The sequence below is a fragment of the Thermobia domestica genome, chromosome 7 (assembly GCF_964235325.1).
Source record: "Thermobia domestica chromosome 7, izTheDome1.hap1.1, whole genome shotgun sequence".
NCBI classification, from domain to species: domain Eukaryota; kingdom Metazoa; phylum Arthropoda; class Insecta; order Zygentoma; family Lepismatidae; genus Thermobia; species Thermobia domestica.
This window is the reverse complement of record NC_137460.1, coordinates 276,564,613-276,579,937: the sequence shown is the minus strand read 5'-3', so window position 1 is coordinate 276,579,937 and position 15,325 is coordinate 276,564,613.

The window sequence follows — 15,325 nt, the reverse complement described above, 5'->3', positions numbered from 1 at the left end:
CATTTTATTATTATTATTATTATTATTATTATTATTATTTTGCTGATTGAAATGAAACCTGGAATAATCACTTCCCCGTTCTACCGAGCTTTGATTGGGGTAAGAGTAATAGTAAATATTATTTTATCAAACTCCTTTTTTCCCACTTCCACGCACCACTACATATTTCCTTCTCAACATTTGTTATATTTGGTTTAGTTCCCTAAAATATCTGGTTTTCTTTTTAGCAAGCCACGTGATTCTTCACACCTTAAAAGAATGTAATCTGTCACAAGCTTGTTTGCAAAGCGCATTGCACCAGCAAACCGCTCTGCAAGGACTGTCAGGTGTAATCAAAGTACAATGTGTGACAATTTATTCCTAACAAAGCGTATTTCTATGTATAAATTTCTAATGTTACAGTACTATAATTCAGGTATTGTTTGAAAGAATCAAGAGCCGCCACTGACAGTGTATACAGCGTAAGAAATTTACTGTAAGAAGCACGAATGGGTCAAAATAACCCACGCTTAGTACTTTACCTAATATTTGAGGTTTGGTTCTCTAAGGGTTAATTCACTCTCATCTCTACCACCAATCACTCAACTCGCAATTGAGCTTTTCATCCCTCAAACCGCATATATATCACCTCATCATCCTAAATTCCTCCGCGCTACTTTCGTCTAGTTAAACACTCACGTCAAATCTATACAGAATATGCTTGCACTGGCAACCACGAAGCTCTTCAGCATCATAGAACCCTTCACCGAACAGTGTATAAATTACGACAGTGGATTAAATCCTGAAACACAATTTCTGCCTTATCACACCCTTGGCAATATTATATGCGTTTCAACGCATTAGCTGGTAAAATTACCCAAACCTCTTATACTCTCTTACATCACGATCAGGAATTTTACAGAGACCAGGAAAAAGCTAAAACCTTTGCTTCCTAATTATAGAAGATTTTTACACCTCTATCATTCACTTAGCATTTTAGGCCTAATTATCATCCTGTAGGCATTTCTACTTCAATTCACCACATATCCATCTTCAACCCAACATATATACTCACAAAGCACTCACTACCTTATTTCTACCACACAAATCACTAATTTCATCTATCATAAATGTTATAATGACCCTGAAATCAATAACAACTGTCGACATGTAAGACAAAGTCCACGAATGCTGCTCAATCTTAGAAATCATCCACATTTCTCGTGTTTTTTAAAAATCAACAATACCGTCCGATACAGCTCAACAGAATTTTCATCAAAATCCTAGGGAAAAAATATCGTCAAATGACTTCATGCTCATGTTTCTCATTACCATCTTTACCACACCATCAAGCAGGCTTCCGCCCACAAATTACCATCAACGATCAGCTTCTGGGTCTCCTCAACTGCAACTGCAAGTCTAATTTAGAAAAGGCGTTTAATGACATGTAGCGTTAGGGTTTGCCTTCAAACCTGCTACACTTTCGCCTTATCGCATATATCCGTTTTATTTACAATTTCTTGTTTGGCCACCGTACTTACGAATACCTTAATCAACTGTCATATCAAATCATATTTATGCACTCAGCCGTATCTAAGGCTCTTTACTATCACCCTTATTATATCTGTTTCATGTTGTTGACATGCCTCTTTCCCCACAATATATTGTTATTTCCATACGCTGATGATACAGCTTTTCTTGCAATTTGCCGTATTATACACTAAGTAAACAACGCCTTACAACCAATGATAAAGACGTTTGTTCTTTGGTGCAATAAATGGCGACTGAAATCCAATGCTGCTAAAACCCAAACTACAGTTTTTCTGGCCCCTAAGAAACGCTCCAGATTTCACAGTAATTCACTTCCATCACTGTTAACGACAACCGTCTTAGAATCTCCAAAACTGTTAATACTTAAGACTCACCATAGATAGACACCTCAGAGGAAAGACTTATGTCCAGGACATCAACAAAAAGGCATACATTCGACTCAATCTATTAAAACGACTTACTGGCACAACCTGGAGTATTTCTGCAAACCTACTCTTAAATACTTATGTAGTCTTCTTTCGACCTGTGATTAGTTACGGCCATACCGTTAGGTCTCGGCAGCTACCCCCTTTTTTATAAAAAACTTAAGGTTCTCGAACATCACACACTCAGAATTCCATACCACATCAAACTCCCGAGCTCTGCTCCTGAGCTTTATGATCGCGTGACTTTTCCATACATTTGGTTCCATGTAGAAAAGCTTTGCCTCAAATACTTCCGGAACGCTCCATCCTCATCGTCCACTCCTCTCCGATTCCATCAACGCTAATATCTATTTTTATATCGTTCACAGCATCAGTCATTCTACCTCTTCCTCCTCTTTACAATGTATCATTATTCCTTACCACCGAATCATCAAGATCTTCCCCTCATCAGAAAGTTTCTTCTCTATCACCCTCCGCACAATATCATACAATCATATTCTACGCAATAATTCCTTTGTCACTAACAGAGCTTCCCATCCCTTTGAATAATGCTTGAAGCAGTCCCCGAAGAAGAAGAATATCCTATATCCCTCATTTTACAATATATTATAGTTTGTCTCGTCCAAACGCACCTCGTCTCATAGATTTCACTCCACAACGCAATATGATGAAATGTATATCCAAATATTTTCATCATGATGTTCATAATTCATTGTACAATTTCCTTTCTCCACCATGATTATGATTACGATTGTAAAGATCGTAATGTCCTATTTACTCATGTTGTTTATGACAAAATTATTACAAAATTTTGAAAATCCCTTAGACCATCTCTAACTCCTTTCTCGAAATACCCTTGACTTCTCTTTTCCCCCATGGAGGGAATAACCCTTGAGCGGGTGGTTATCTAAAACAAACATGCGCCATACCTTTACGTTATAATTTTAATTATTATGTTATTTTTAAAGGGTGTCTTATAGGTAATTTATGTCTTGAAGCAAAGTAAAGTTCTTTGTTTATACCTTTATCACAAGACTGAAGTCGCTGTAAGACCGAAAGTAAAATTTTGCCAAAATATGTACCCCGTTGGCACTTTCAGATAATGACATTTTTTATAAAATTCCGTATCAGGGAGCCAACACAAATATAGGGGAAAATTGTGAGGTTTAGGACAGTTGGAGATGTGGGACAGTGATATACCTCTCTGGTGATTTGTGTTAAGCCATAGCAGTTGCTAGTAGATGTGGCGGCTACATTAAAAGAGCATTGCTACCAGGTTCTGAACGTGCACAAGGTTTTAGAAGCAAAGACAGATTTCCTTTCACTGCTGATAACTATTATATCAGATGTATATTATAAACATATTTCACAATATGAAGAGGTAGTAGAGGATTTGATATAAAAGTAGAGAGTTAGGTATTGAAAGTATATTTAGAAAATTTTTGTATGATTCTAATACCAGAGTTCGTGGCTTTATAGTGACAGTAGTAAAAGTGGGTATACAGGGAGGATTATGACATGATGAGTTCAGAAGAATTGGGACACTGTCCCACTCCTTTCTACTCACAAGTGTGAAAACGTTGGGTACATTTATTATAATTCCTGTGTTTTCGCTTGGATAACGTTATATTTATTTAGTACTTTTTCACATCCGTGTTTCAGAAAAATGCCACGCAAGTGGAAGGAGATAAACCTAGACTACATACAAACAGCAAACAGTGATATTCTGCAAGCCGTAAAGATTGTAATATAGAAAAAGAAGAGTATTTGAGAGGTAGCAAGAGAACACAACATATTGAAATCAGCCTTTGCTAGACATATTTAAAAGTACAAGCAAGGCTCAAATGGACATGCTGTAGTACTTCAAGAAAATATTTTTTTGTGATAAACTGTCCTTAGTGCAAATAAGACGAACTATGGGCTAAGAACGAAGCACGGACGAACTTTGATTTACGCATATGAAAATGCCTTGAAGAAGAATATGCCAGAATTTAAAACTGTGCAGAAAAGTGCGGGATATAGCTGGCTTAATGGTTTTATAGAGCATCCCCCTCAGTTATCTCTGCGATCCCTGGAATCAAAAGTTTATCAAAAAGTACCAGCTTCAATAAGCAGAACGTGGACGACTTTTTGAACAATTTGAAATTAGCATATGAGAAATGTAACTTCACTCTGAAGTCTACTTTCAACTGTGGTCAAACTGGATTTAGTACCATACACAGAACGCTACCTGTGATAGCTTCACGAGGACAGAATCAATTCGGACAGGTAACTTGAGCGGAACGTGCTGAACAAGTGACAGTCCTATCTATCTTCAATGCAGTTAGGAATAGCATTCCTCCAGTTTTTCTATATTCGAGAGTAGGGTACAAGAATTTCTTCCTGACGAAAATACCACCTCATAGCTTGGTATTAACAAGGATCACTGATGGATGATTGCTGAGATATTTGGTGTTTGGTTAGAACACATTAACTAAATTTCAAAATATTCGAAAGAAAATCCAATCATATTGCTCCTCGAACACCACGAAAACCACGTAAACATCATTGTGGTAGAGAATGCTTCCCAAATTGGCGTGTTATGAACATTTTAACCCGGATTGCAGTCAAATTGCAACTGGTGGATGTTTCGCTTTATGGACTTCTGAAGACCCATTACAATCGGGTGTGCGATGACTGGCTGATTAATAACCAAGGAGAAACTATTTCTCCTCAGTCTATTGATGAGTATATAGGACGGGTATACCACAATATGACACAATAGAATATCATATCTCGATTTAAAAAGACTGTAAAATACCCTTTCAACAGTGCTTCTTTTACAGAAGACTAATTTCTGATATCTTTAGTAAATGACCGTCCAAATCCCTCGTTGAACAGAAACGCACCGTTTCACCAGCAAAATCTATAGGCAACCTTACCACGCAGAATGTTGCTGTCATCTGAGGGTATGGACCATGGTTCATCAGAGCTTCTGCCTCAAAGCTCGGTTACATTAGCTATCCAAGAAACTACATATGTTATATTTTGCAGCAATATCTTCCACTGCGTTAGTATTTACTTAGAATATCCGTCGTTATCCGAAGGCTGCCTACCCCTCTTAATAAAACCAACCGTGGGAAAAAGAGGAGTGGTCGAACAAGAATACTAACAGCAACTCCAGGAAAGATGGAACCAAAGAAGAAGGCTTTGCACAGCAAAAGCGAAAGAGATGTCGGTATTAGAATTCATTTACAACAAGTAATAGGAAGGTTGATACAAACTCAGAGTCCTCAATCGAAGACAGTATTTTCTCTCAAGAACAGTGTGTTGATATATCCTTTAGTAGTTCTGTTAGTGATGTAGGTCTATCAATAAACGAAATATGATGGGAAAACACTAATGTCAATGTTGAAAACAGTAATATTATACATCTTAAATTTTACATCAATAATGCGTACAGTTTCTGCCAGGTTTTCCAGACCAGTTACTAATGGTTGAGATCACTCAATGGTAATGGTTACTTCTTCTTTTCAAATTAAATAATATGTTTCAGAGTTACTTCCGAATTTCTTTTCATGAAGTGAGTAGTGTGTTTTCTTGGAATGTAAATAATTATAGAATGGAAGTTATTATGTATATTGTTGAAATTATTAATATGTCAGGCGATGTAATTGTAAACTTAATAAAAAAAGAAATAGCTCAACTCTGCACTGCACAGCATTATTAGTTTGATAGAGATTATTATTATTATTATTATTATAGTTCAATATGTCCGATTCTGTTCTGACTTTATGGGAGTTGGTGATGGTGATGATGGACGACATAGTAGACTGAAGAACGTGAGATGAATCGGGTTCGGGACAACCCTGAGAAGTCACACGGATAGGATGTTTATCTACCTAATGCCCACTTAACGAGAGCTAGGAACAAAACAGGAATCCTACTAATCAGAACTGATCGGTCTACTACTGAGCCACTTCGAGAACCGGAAACATTCATGTTGGAAATAAACGTAATTCTTTCTACTCCTTATCTTATTCCGAATTGAATCCAAAGCACCGAGAATTATCAAAAACCGTAAAGAAAATATACATACTTCATATTACGAACAAGTACTATGACTACGGGTTATCTAGAAGCAAATGTGATTAAGGGGTTTGGATAGTTTATCTATTCATGTTACAATGTTCAATATTAATGTTTACAACGTTGAATATTAATGAAAAACGCAAGTAGAACTCGGCAAAAATTCAGACACTCACATATTATAATAATGCTTAAATATAGTTAGTGATGCCCACGAGACAAGATTTGAGGGTGTCTCGTCTCAAATTTTTTTTCCAAAGTTCTCTCTCGTCTCGAAAACTGTATATATTTTCTATTGAAATAGATCTGTCTCGTCTTGAATCTTGTAACGAAATTCCGTATCATCTCGTGCGTATCACTAAGTATAGTGCGTGACGTAACAAAAAATCAAAATCACGAACCTTAATCCTTCAATAAATCCCAAGTTTTAATTAACCTTTAGTCTATTTTTTGAATAGATTTTACAAATGTTAAAAAAATATCTTATTCGTATATTTAGTTTGGACCCTGAAAAGCTTTGGATCCCTTCCGAAATAAGTTCCCGCGCACGTGACTGAATATTAGATATTCATGATGTTTGTATACACATAGTTGTACTTCCGTCCTTGTTCAGTTTCATCCCTTAGTAATTATAATACTGCAATATGAACGACTCGATTATGTTATATACAGAAAAAGTATCAATCAATATTGTACATGCTTAGTTAATTATCTAAGCTCTGTATTTCGCGATTCATCGCTATATTTAATCTTACTCTATTAATAGAAAAACTCCAATTTAATCTTTTCAGGTGGCTAAAGCGCGTAGCTCCATAGTAGATTCATAATAATGAGCGACTTGCTTTTCGAACTGACTAAAAATTTTACCTGGTGAGGGATAACGCGCTCTTTAGTGTCCAAATTCTCGTTTATATTCGCGAGATCAGACTAGTTAAAATTCTTTGCGGTGTTACCTCCTACGAGGGAACCTATCCAAGTGTAACTATGACTTCGAGTCGAGACTATGACCGTTGGATACCTTGTCCCAAAAGAACATAACACGAAAAGGGATACATCCTCGATCGCAACCGTTGCGGAGATATAAGCGTGAAAAGTTAGATATTGGGCTCCATGCTATATATTACAAATTCGGATTCCGGGTCAATTTTTTGGGAACGGTCTCGTAAGGAAACGAAGCGAATACATATCAAATTAGTGTGGCGAGCCCAGCACCTTTTGAATGAAAAATTTGTGTCCCCGGAGCACTCGCAGGGTCCCAGGCGAAAGTCCAACTCAAAATTTGAAAACCGAACCTGGGGTCAAGTAGCATAACGTATGAGAGCTATTGTTAAATAAAATAAGACTCTCTAGGATAACACTGTGCAAGCGGGCAACTGGTCAAAATGTCAATACAACCTACATCAGAAAATCTATGACCAAGCTTCTAAATCCGTTAAGCTGCGACTATAACAAAACAGAAAAATACGTTAAAAGTGCAAGGTATTGAAGTCAAGCGAATTGCTGCAGACTCTCACCGAGTTGCACAACGGAACTTATCCAAGTATAAATGTGACTTCGAATAACCAATGGACCATAGAATGACCATTACCATTGGATTTCGTGTCCTACATTGTTAACCGCAACCATCGTGGTGGGTGAGAAGGTCAAAAGCCAACGGTATATGCGTCGCACATCGGGACCCCAAATTCACAGACTCCACCGTGAAATTTCTATCGGAAGATTGGAGAAAACTGGAATAATGGTGCAGAAATAAAATAAATATGAGGATGATGCTTTTGAGAGAGTGACTCTGCAGAAATTTGCTTTACTTCAATACCTTGCACTTTTAAACTTGTTTTTCTGTTTTGTTATTGTCGCAACTTAACGGATTTAGAAGCTTGGTCATAGATTTTCTGATGTAGGTTGTATTGACATTTTGACTACTTGCCCGTTTGCACAGGGTTATCTTAGAGAGTTCAGATTTGTTCTATCTTATTTTATTTAACAATTGCTCTCATACAGTATGCTACTTGATACCAGGATCCATTTGCAAATTTTGAGTTGGACGCCGCCTGGGACCCTGCGAGTGCCCCGGAGACACAAATTTTTCATTCAAAAGGTGCTGAGCTCCGAACACTAATTTGATATGTATTCGCTGAGTTTCCTTACCCGACCGTCCGGAATCCGACTTTGTTATGTATACTATGAAGCTCAATTTTTAACTTTTCACCGCTTATATCTTCACAAAGATTGCGATAGAGGATGTATTCCTATTCATGTTATGTTCTTTTGGGAAAGGTATCCAACTGCCATAGTCTCGACTGGAAGTCAGAGATACACTTGGATAGGTTCCCTCGTTAGAGTTTAATTTTTTAGTTACATTGCTGTTAAGCGTTTTATATTTTCTAATTTAATCTTTATATATATATATATATATATATATATATATATATATATATATATATATATATATATATATATATATATATATATATAACAACCTCCTCACGTCGTGCCTAAATTGCATGGGGATGACGTTATTATTGACGATTGGAGATTGCTACTACTCACCATCTGAAATGAGTAGGTTTGAAGTAGAAGCAGAGAAAAACCACACAAATTGAGCTTTCATTTAAATAACTGTATTATTCAAAAATATCAAGTTAAATGTATGTTAATGTTAATTGTGTATAACTCGTCAGATCACATATCGAAAGCATCTAGAAATTCTGTCTCGAATAATTCGTACATAGCTGAGATACACATACCTTAATGTCTGTTGACTGCCTGGACTGGATGTTGATACTTTTACGATACAGGATCTCTCCTAATGCAGATAGTCGGCGTTTTGTAGAGTCCGACTATAACCCAACCATACTCCAATTTAATAGTTGAAAATAGAAAATAATAGATCTTCCTAGATCTATTCCGCTGAATTGGACTTGCAGCTGACTACTCAAATGCGACGAGCACTCAAGTGGTTCTCTCTAACGATCCTCCACTTCTGATCTTAATCCTCTCCGACGAGAGGTTTTTGTTCTCCTCTCCAGACACTCTGGAATTCCCTTCGATGATCTTTTTGTCTATCTCAGCTATTGGTAAAACATTGGTTTCAGCCGAATTACATCGTGACTAAATTCCCAGACCAACAATTTTCTGCAAGTCTGACAGTTATGCCACAGTCAAAGTGTGGCAATGCTACATACATAATTTCACATTGATGACATTTCATTATTTTTATACATAACATTGCAAATCACAATAAACAAGAAAAGTGACGACTTAGCGTCTAGCCATAACACACAAAAATTACATTTAACACATTTACAAATTATTTACATAAGTCAACAAATAAACAAACACACGTGTTTGTACAACATAACAATATTTCATTACTATAATTCAGTATTTTAATATAACTTTGAATAACTGTGATTTTCCATCACCAAAATAACATGACCAAAACCATATATCTCTACATGCCCCCCCTTCAAAACGAGGGAACTACGTTCACGTTTAAATTTCTGGATAGAAATTGACAATACATTTAATATAAAAATACAAACAGTATAATAATTGAACATATTCTTCCATCACCTCTATATTTACGCATATGAATTTAATATATTCCTACAACCATTTATCATAAATACAAATTCTGTAAAATATTACTTATTTACATCAATTCTCTTTATTTCATCTTTAAAAAAATCTTGACAAGAGTCTTTGTAAAAAGTGTCGGCTCCTGCCATCTATTATATTTTACATGTAACTATATGTTATTTCCTGCGCTCTCAAACGCACATATATGTACTTTTTATTCTCGTTCCTGTATTTGTCCATTCCATTCGGTATCAAAGTTCGACACAATGTTTCTTACCACTGTACTTGTATCACAAATGTCAGTGTCTTCACCACTGATTTATTTTAAACAGATATACACTTTATTAGACACTATTCACCTCCTAATAATGTATTTATATACTTGGTAACAACGTCCCTTTTCCTTGTCTGATTTTAACACACGATTAAAAATTTGAAAAATATAAAATCACTTCCCTGCTGGTATCATTTTTGTTCCTATAGTTAGCAACTGTGTGTAGCAACCATGCCATAGATTGTTTATTCAGCAGCTTTTTGATAATGACATAGAAAATCTTCCACGTCGTATCCTTAGTTGCGTCGCGTCACTAATTGCAGTTGACCGTGAAAACTGTGTCTGTAACATTTTCGTTGAAAATTTGGAAAGTATTCACAAAACTATAATTCACATGGATGGAAATATACTTTTTTACTTTTTCAAGTTCGTAGAATAATGTTCGTCCGTTTTTACTATCTCGGCATTCGGCAAATTCGTGATTTCGTGTGCATTACTCTGGATTTTAGTGTCTTGCAGTGCTATTTGTGTATCCTCTATGCTTGAGTTATTTTGTGGCAATTCTATCTGCTCACGACAGTGATCTGAGTTATTCTCGGTGTTATTAATGTGTTTTTAGTGTTATTTTTGTTCACAAGTGAATATATAGACGTGCAAGCGTAGTGTTTTGTGTGTATAACATCTTCGTATATTCTGTTTTTATTTTCAACTTTACCTGTATGTTCTCTCTGCTCATTTAATTTACGTAATTTACACACTAAATATAATATAATTATCAACGTCCCTAATACAAATAATACTAAACTCGTTAATGCTATACTAAATATTATAGTCTTCTGTTCCATAGCTCCTGCAAATATAAATGACTAATCGTGAGATTCAGCTTTTGTCTATTTTCAGGTCTTATATTACTACATCTTTGTCTACGGTTACTTTTCGTAAAATCTTACGTTTTCTTACCATAGGCCTACTTTTAATATTCTCTATTTGTCCATTGTTCCCTATAAAATGCACAAATAATGCATATTTTTAACAATGAATAATGTTCTAACACTTATGTAACCATTTGAGTACTAAAATGCTACTCTTGTTACATTTTAATTCTCATTTCGTCGTATTCTCACTTTTTTTTCAACGTCGTAACAATCCTACATTTTCATGCATATTTACGTGTTTAAATATACTTTACTACTGCTTTTACCGCTATATGTAGGTACTAATAACTTTATTAATGTTTATTCCACCTTTTTCTAACATTACAAAGCTTTATTTATTGTGAAACCATTCATATTGCATCAAAATTCTCGTAAAACAGAGTTACTACTCATGTGTAGGCGTGGCTTGGTGCTACGGAGCAGCCATGTTGGCTGACTGACTCCGCCCCTTAGATACGGAGTCCTCTCCTCCACAGAGCACGAGATGCCTTCCAAACACATCCATCCTCGCGATTAGTACAGCGAAGCGGAATTGCCATAACTTGTAGATTCTTCACGCATGTATATTCAAATAACTAATGAACTGAATACTTCACTCATTATAATAATTATCGATATGCCAATTGATTATTATATAAATATTACGTATCAATTCCTTTCACTATTTCTTCCTTTTTAAAGAACTTGAATTTAGAAAATGAATTTAGCTCAAAATAACTTGTTTACATACCATTTACGAAAATTTTAGACATGATGCACTACGACTGTATTCTCTTTTGACTATTTTACATCTATTATCTATTCTTTTATCTATAATTTTTACTTTTTTCTTCTCGATTCCATTTCTTTTGAAAACTTTTAGCATACTTTCTACGACTTATATACTTCAATCGTAAGCTTACTTTTCTAGTTTTACGTTACTAGAATCTATAATATTCTCTATTTATCTATTTATCTAGCTTCTATTAATAGACATTTATTTCTAATTTTCGATGTTTTACATAGCTTTGAGCTATTGATCTCACTGATGTTAGGATGTTATATAGCTTAGTCATTGTCTATTTGCATGCTCTTATCTATTTTTATCTATGATATCCTTTTACTATGCTTATTGTAACTGCTTTTCTTACTTTACCAAAATACCGAGTTTTGTCGTACTATTACCGCGTAACATTTTCTCGTTCAAAATCTTATTCGTTTTCACCAATGAATAGTCTACTCCTAGTTTGTCTAGGACATCATTACCTAGGCTTCTCGACTCGTGTCTACCACATGCTCTTGGTAAGTATTACTAAATGTTTACCAATTGTTTAATATACTAATAAAGTAATTCTTTTCAGGTTTTCATTCCGACATAGAATTTCTTTTTTTTTCAAAAATAGTATTCTTCTTCATATCACAAAATGTAAAACATTTTTTTCAACCCAAGGCACATACAACATGGATTTACATCATACGCTTTACCTCATTAATACTTATTGATTATTATTATTATTATTATTATTATTATTATTATTATTATTATTGATTTTGAATTTTATACTGCCGAATAGATTTATAAAGCCTACAATACAATACTAATAGCAGTGAAGTTGTTGATATTAACGCTATGATGATTCCAAGTACTACGTACATAATATAATCTGTTTTTAAATGCAACTCAGGGATTGATGTATCGACTTTTAAATTCAATAACTTTTCCGTTAGTCCATTCAACTCTTCTGTATGTAAAGAAAAATTAACTTGCCTCTCCGTCCAGTTACCAATTAATTTAATATGTTTATTCTCAACTTGCACTATTTGCTTAGTTGGAATTACCAGTTCTCCTATTATTATATTGTCAAATTTATCATAATTTATGAAACATGATTTAGATTTAGTTTGATCCAATTTTGTGGAAGTAACCTCTTGATGTACACCCACTTTCGTCATATACGCCTCCTTTTCAACAGAAGAGTACATAACTCCTGCGTGTGTATATCTGAATATTACATTCCCCAAAAATTTCTCAGAATTTTGCTGGCATCGTTCCAGAGAATTATTTAAAACAATATTATTTAAACATTTGGCCTTATTATCTATTGTTATACTTTCAAAAAAATACAAGAAACTTTTAAATTCACATTTATTTTTATCTAACGAATGATATTTATCTTCCACCAAGTAAACTGCTTCCGGTAAATCGTAAAATATTCTGGTATTATTTATTAAGTAGCCCATAGATATTATATCATACATGATTGAGATACTACTGTCATATATGATAGGAGTTTTTAATATTAAATCAACGTTATTTTTCACATAATGATATTTTACTAAATATACGCTAGACATTTGGTAAAACATCCCAATGTCTGACCTATAAATAGTATTTTTCAAAACATCATGAAGATTTAATAATCTTTTTACATCTGCATTAGACAATATATAATATGTTAGTTGATTATTTAATATACTGTTTATTATTTTATTTACCCTTTCTTGCACAAGATGAGCAAACAAGTTTGCAAGTATTTTGCGTTGCGATTGGTGTAAATAAGAATATAGTTCTTGAATCTTACTTTTAAATCCTTGTAATACGTGTTGCACTCTAACTACAATTCCATGGACTACAGAAATTTCGTTATTAAATGATGCCTTTAGACTTTTAATTTCATTAGTTAGCAAGTTCTCGTGTTTAGTTAATTTATCAATTGAATGAGACAATTGCATATTATGTTCTAGATTATGTGTCGATAGGCCAATAGAAGATAATCCCAATAACCATGAAAACATGAACCTTTTACTCCTATGATTATTACTACAGCTAGTCTTGCCATTTTCATAAACGAAATGACATGGTAACAAATTCACAATATTTCGTCTAAATTCTTTTTCTTTCATAGCATAATCATTAAGAATATCATATGCATCAGTACACTTATCATGTACTGGCACAGACTCTTGAAAATTTAAGTGTAACTTTACAGTTGTATACACCATGTTTGTTGCATGCACGGCATGTGCGTTCTGCATTAAAGCTAACCCAATCTCCGGTAACGTAATCTGCTGCTGTTCATCTTCTGCTATGCACATGCTCATCATTAGCAATTCCAAAATTATAATCTTCAACATGGTGTTGACTGTAAATAATTGAAACTTAAAATTACTTAATTAATTTATTTTATTTATTTTAATAAATTTTAAATTTTTTATTTAGTTAATACTTATGTTTATTTATTTATTTATTTTATCATGTTTTCATTTACTTTATTTACGTTGTATGCGTACCTTGGATAGTTTAATATACAAACAAAATTACGAAATATCTCTAATTTTTAAAAAAAATTCTCTATCTTCCTAATAACTCTAAATTCTGTAAACAAAACATGTTTACCAGTTCAGGGTTTTTCAGATGGAAAGCGATATTTCCTTTGGCTTCGGATTCGGACTTTTGTTGATAAACGGCGGCCCAACTCGCCGTCCACTGCCAAACACATTTTGCTTACAGATCCCCTAATAAAAAAATCAAACTTATAAACTTAATTTATTTTTATTTTCGTCACAACAATCTTTAACTTTTTGTGGTATTTGAGTCAATAAACCTCTTGGTTTATTTTCACGCGCTGTTTCTTTTTTTTTCTTAGACACCACTGTCTAAATCCGAATCTTCCTCTTGTTTATCAAACTCTGCATCATTTGCTTCAATAAACGGTTTTAAACGACCAATGTCAATCGTGTCCACTTTTCCTTGACCTTTCTTCGTCTCGTACTTTACTTTATAAGAATTATTATTCATTTTTTTCCTATATAACACCACTGGTATTAAATCTTCTTCCAAAACAAGCGGGAATACCTGCTCTTGGCATCTCCCTTATCCACACCTTTTGACCGATGTCAAAGTTGGGTTGAGAAAACTTCTTCTCAATCTGCTTCTTCTGTGACCTAAAACGCTTTTGTAAATTTTGGTATGCCACCTACCTTGCTTCTTTGACGGCCCTGGTTCGCTCATCATTCTCCACATACAGGAAATGTCCACATCTTGTTCCAAGAACGTTCTGGGTTCACGTCCTGTCAGTAAATAATACGGCGAATGTTTTGTTCCATCATGTACTTGAGTATTCATGGTGAATACTATACAAGGTAGAATTTCATCCCAATTTGTAAGTTCTCGGTCTGTAGTGTTTCATCACTTGTTGTATGGATCCTATGGCCCTTTCCGATGTTCCTATATTATAATGTGCATCAGTGTTGGCGAAGTTTAACTTCATTCCAAAACGTTCTGCCATTTCCTCCATCACTTTGCTTCGGTGGGTGCTATACCTATCCATCGCTAGAACCTCGGGAATGCCGTGTTTAGTGATTAGTTCTTCGAAAATCACTTCCGCTATGATCTCAGGTGTTATTGCTGGAACTGCCTTTGCAATTACATATCTTGTAGCACTATCCACGAACACAATTACATATTTGTTTTGATGGTTCTTCGAGCGTTTAAATGGCCCGATCTCGTCCATTGTTACATGCTCGAATGG